This window comes from Misgurnus anguillicaudatus, chromosome 12 (genome assembly GCF_027580225.2).
Source record: "Misgurnus anguillicaudatus chromosome 12, ASM2758022v2, whole genome shotgun sequence".
In the NCBI taxonomy this organism is placed as follows: Eukaryota; Metazoa; Chordata; class Actinopteri; order Cypriniformes; family Cobitidae; genus Misgurnus; species Misgurnus anguillicaudatus.
In genome coordinates, this window is record NC_073348.2 from 19,492,520 (window position 1) to 19,498,079 (window position 5,560).

Sequence of the window (5,560 nt, forward strand, 5' to 3'; positions counted from 1 at the left end):
CAAATTGACATGAAAGTTCAGAGCTCCAGTCACTAATTTGTCCTTATAGTCTGGAGGAGGGAGGGGTTTTAGGGTCAGTGACTCCTAAAGTGGTCACTAAAGCGGCATTAGCTCATTGCTGTGCTTTAATCGTTCCATGTCTCTTCAGTGAGATTATGTGGATTATGCATGCAAAAGCAACATGCTGCATAAAACACAAAATTAACAGGTTCGGGAATATTTGGTGACAACTATGTAAATCACAGTTCTTATAGTTGATTCAGTATAGGGTGTATGCTGGATATTTTAAGTCTGAGTACTAATGTCTGCATCTAAAATGTTATGCTGTACTTAAATTACTGAAGAATTACAGTGAGAAACTAAAGACCCAGCTTTAGGTCAAAAAGAAATGAACCCAACCTGTTGAGTTGTAATTAAACCCATGCTGGGTTGTCTTAACCCATTGTTGGGTAAAATATAAACATTTCTGGGTTAATTTAACCCCAACGGCTGGGTTTTTACTTTTCGACCCAATGCTGGTAAAAATAACAACATAAGTATTATATTATAATAATACAAAGAAGAAAGCGGTGGTCTTAAAGGGACAGTTCACCACAAAATGTAAACCCATTTGATTTTTATATAAAACATTTGGAAAAGAAAAAAAGTCTAAATTAAAACTGTTTTTTAAGATGACTATGTGTTTTCTTCTAAGATGACAAGCATGACAGGAAATGAGTGTCGCTAAATGGGAGAAGGCAGGAGAGAAGCATTAAAAGCACACAAAAGGAGGAAGAAATGAGAAAGCCGAACGGTCGTGCCGTACGATCCGTCTTCCGCTACACCTCACGCAGGATAAAGCATTTTTGTTTTCAGTTGTGATAAATAATGGCTCTGTTTCCCACTCTGTGCTTTATGAGGTCTCCCCACTGCGTTCAAACCTCATGATTTCTAAAGGAACGTCCTGTTGATGGTAGCTGTCATGTTATGCCACATGTTGCCATGAGTGTGTGTGTGCACCTGTGTTGCAAATGGGGTAATGAGTCTAATGTGTTACTGGAAGCCACACATGGTCATCATGATGGGTAACTGTGTCAACAGTTATAATAACGGGCAAGTCTTTGCGCTGGTAACAAACTGCCACTTTTAACCTTTCTGTAGTTTGTTACTCATCATCTTATCTTCATTAAACAGCTGTGTCTAAACATCGATTTTACTGGAGAAGGGCTGTTTCTGAATAAAATGCAAGCCATATCTAGGTTCCCCCAAGGGTCTCTTTTGACTCCCATAGTATTTACCATAATTACATAGATTACAATGTTTAAAAAGCGATTACGTCCTCGAAGAGTTCGTATTTACAGCTTATGGACTGGAAATTTTCTGAGCGCAACGACTTGTACCACGTGACCACTGCAACATCACACAAAACACACTTTTAGGGCATGTTCGGTTCTGGCTAGAGGGGATATAGCTACGGCCAAATCTCGCAAAGATGTTTAGAGTTAGGTTTGGCGGCCGGTGTCTTCTTTTCCGAGGGTGCACAATGCAAAGCTCGTCAAAACATGTATTTAGCCCGTCATGTGTGTGGCTCATCATATCAAAATATGTTCGGCGCGTCATGTGAACCTATGTGCATCATAAGTCGTGTCAGTGTCTGCTGCAAACGCTTCGAAGGGGTTTATGATAAAAGAGACGCTCACGTTTGCCGGATAAAACAATACAAATAGTATTGTATTATAAAAAAATAGCTTGTATTTTGACATGATGACATATGACGCACATAGGTTCACATGATGCAACGAACACATATTTTGACATGACGAGCCACACACATATGACACGATCCGAACACATATTTTGAATTTGCGCCCTTTGGAAGAGAAGTCACCGTCCGCCACTGGTTTGGGCACCCTTATAAAAATGAACCATGGTTTTATTGTGGTAAAAGTGTAACCATGTTTTTTGGTGTATTGATTACTATTAGCAAAACGATGGTTTTACTACACTAACTATGGTAACTATGGTTTTTGAACCATGATGGTTGTCAATAACATGGTAATTTTGTGTTTATCATGATTTTACTACAGTACGGGGGCAGTCACACCAAAAACGCTTTAAACGCTTGCAAACGCAAGGCGCAACGCACTGCCTTTTTTTTTAAAGAGCAGTGCGACGCGGCGTTTCATATTGCTAAGCAACCACCGAGTCAGCTGTCTTGTCAATCAAATATTGAAGCGTGAGCGCTCTTTTGCTGTTAACTGTCATATTAGCAGAAACTTTAAAAAGAGGGCGCTTGCTCTGACCTTGTTTGAGGATAATAGGAGCACAAACACGCAGGAGAGAGTGAGCGAGTGGAGTCCGGTTCTTCAAAGCAACTGTAAACTTCCCTCATCACAACGTAAGGCCCGCCTCTCCCCTCATTCGAGTGGACAATGCAAAGACGCGAATGACGTCGGGCGCTTCTCCGCTCTCAGCGTTCCTTCAAAAACGCGTGCGCGGCAGGCGGCAAAAAAACACAAGGCGCTCGGCGCGCATAAACAGCGCGCAAACGCGCCCTGCCCATAGAATATCATTCAAAAAAGGCGCCTGCAACTGCCATAAACGCTTTTGGTGTGACTGGCCTCTAAGCCAGTTTTTGGGGTGCAACTAAACCATGGTTATTTTTCGTAAGGGCCACAGTTCTGGCTAGATAGATACAGCCACAGTCTAAATCCCATAAAATGAAAGGTTTAGGGTTAGGTTTGGGAGTATGATTATGATAAAAGACAGCACACATCTAGCGCGATTTCACGAGATTTTGGTCATAGCTGTATCCCTTCTATCCAAAACCAGTTTGTTCAACTTCATGCGGGGCAGCAAGAACTGATAGGCAGATTATGTTAAAGTACTTTAAAGCAACACTGAAGAGTTTTTTTTACCTTAAAATAACATTTCCAAAACAGTTTCAGTCGTTCATCCACTTGAAACAGGGTGAACGGCACTTTGCAGCCCTCTATCGGCCAAAACCGCACTAAAGAAGTTTCTAACCGTTGGGTCGCGGTCCTGTAGTTCGAGTGAAAACTACAAAAACTTGCTTTACGGCAGACCTACAATCCAATCAGAGCCAGCTTTGCTGCTGTAGGCTAAATTATTTACAACAGTGGCAATGGACAATTACGCTTCCAACCTGTAGGGGGAGCAAAAAACAAAAACTTTTAGTGTTGCTTTAACGTCATCCGCCTGCCGGTTCTTGTGGTGCCGCATGAAGTCGAACGAGGCTATTGTTACTTGATGCACTTTCTGTGTTCTGTAATATTTAGTAGAAGCATTAAAATGTAATTTAATGTTGTAATTATGTATTTACAGCTGCCAACAATATTAATTAAGCGCATTCAATTTGATGTTGTTACTGCTGCTACAGAAACGCACAATCCCCAGTTGAGGAAGTGAACAGCATCGAGTTCAAGGTCACATGTTGGTGAATAATGGTGACAAATTACAATAAGCATAAACAGCATAAGCATCTACTTGGCAACCATCCAGATTCTAGAACACCTTAGAAAACAAGCAAGCATGGAAAAAAACAAATACATTTTATTGACAAAATTGTGAAAACCCAATTTGAAAAATCCATTAAAGACCATCATAAGCTGGTATCTAGTTTAAGGTGCCTGGTACCTGGTTTAAGGTGGCAGTAGCTGGTTTAAGATAGTCCAAAGCTGGTGGGTCAGCTGGTCCTCCAGCCTGACCAGCTAAGTCCAGCTAGACCAGTTTAAAAAGTGACCAAAACACAGCAATACCAGCTAAAACGAAGCTGGGAGACCAGCTCACCAGTTTATGCTGGATTTAGCTGGATTTTTTGTAGGGAAGCCATTTTGTTGGTGATTTACTTGTTGGTGATACATAAAATCAATTCAATATTTACTAAGCAAGTTCATGTCAATGAGTGAAATCAAAATATCAAAATTAGATAATTTAACCTGGATTTCACAGACAGGGTCACACATTTTATTTGATTTATTTTTTTGAATATGTGCAAATAAATATCCTATAGGAGTGTGACTACATTCTTTGCAGTATATATGACTTAAATTAGTGGTTTGACAAAACACACAATGATTTCAGTACATCCACTAGCAGTGGAAGTAAGGTGGTGGTGGTGGTAGGGAGATGTGAGGGGGTTTGGGAAACGTTGGGTATAGTGATGAGGAGATGAGCACGCCAGCATCTTTGACATGCAAATCTCTGTGCTGAGGATAACAGGTGTCCAGTCCACACAGAGAGATAGATGACAGTGCTCTCATTCACCTCTCCTCATCCCACATTCAATCTCACTCTTCCCTTTATTCCCTCCGTACCCGGCCTGACTTAATCACAGGAGCAAAGAATCATTCATGAGACACCAAAACACAGAGAAATTCAGATAGTATCAAATTTAATCATGAAAAATATTTTATCTGTGTTTTTGCAATACATGAGGATAATTGTATAGGCAGGCAAGTCTGACAATAAAAAGAAAATAACTTCAGCTCCTACGAGTGTAACGTTTATGTGCGTATTAATATCTGTACGTTGGGAAACCTTCATTCTCTCAATAATACAGCACCTATTTAATTTTCACAGATTATTTAAATCAGTAAATCACAAACTATCTTAATCTTGAAACCGTCACCAAAAATGAGATAAAGCTTCATAGCTGCTTAAAAGGGTTGAATTTACAAAACTTAAAATGCATGTATAAATTCTCAGGCAGCTGCTTATCTAAATAATGCTCAATTTTATAGGACTTTAATTCTATAAAAAAAGTAAAGATCATATACTAAATAAATATATGTTAAAAATAGCATGCATTGTTAGTTTATGATTTTTACTGTATAAAACTTGGCAAGATGTCAGATGTTAATCGAGTTAACATCTGATATAAGATGGAAAACAATGCTGCTATCTTACAAAATTATCACTTCCTCCCAAAATCCCCTATAACAAAGGAAAAGCAAAAACTTAATCCTGTATATGTTCAGCCCACACACAGCAAAAAAAAATTTTTGTACATAATATGCGTAGCATGAAAAATGTCTCTTTTTTTTTACAACATAAAATTTTGTATAGTGTTAAATTCATCTGTGTTATACTATTTACATAAAAGAAAAGTCAGCAGACATCTAAAAATATATAATTTGTCTTAATTCTACAAAACCGACAGCCTCCATTCAGTTTTTGCAAACTTGGAATAAAAATAAAAAAAAATGTGCAAAACTTGGTCACAAACCGAAGGTGAAAATCATTAATGCTGGTAGATTGGGACACATTTTGTCATTAAGATGAATGTGAAAGTGTCCAACTCTACCTGACTATAATAGTTCAGCTCACATATATAGCTAACTCATGTACACTGTAAAAAAAAAACGATATCAAATTAACATGTTACTTTAACTTAAATTTAGTTAAACTATTTCAACTTGTTTTTGTAGGTTATGTCAACTTATCACAGGTCAAAACTTTTACATAAAACTTACATAACCAAATTGTTTTTTACGGTGTAAAAGATCACATTGGACTTAAAAAGAAATACAAACACCGGTGGTCATGATCAAAACTCAAA

The 5,560-nt window shown here is 38.4% G+C and overlaps 1 long non-coding RNA gene across 1 annotated transcript; it reads left to right on the plus strand.

Moving 5' to 3' along the window:
- Positions 1–4,043: 4,043 nt before the first annotated feature.
- Positions 4,044–5,044, plus strand: LOC141369038 (uncharacterized). The gene is made up of 2 exons (XR_012372542.1): positions 4,044–4,498; positions 4,708–5,044. It is a non-coding gene; the product is annotated as an uncharacterized lncRNA (long non-coding RNA).
- Positions 5,045–5,560: the final 516 nt, after the last annotated feature.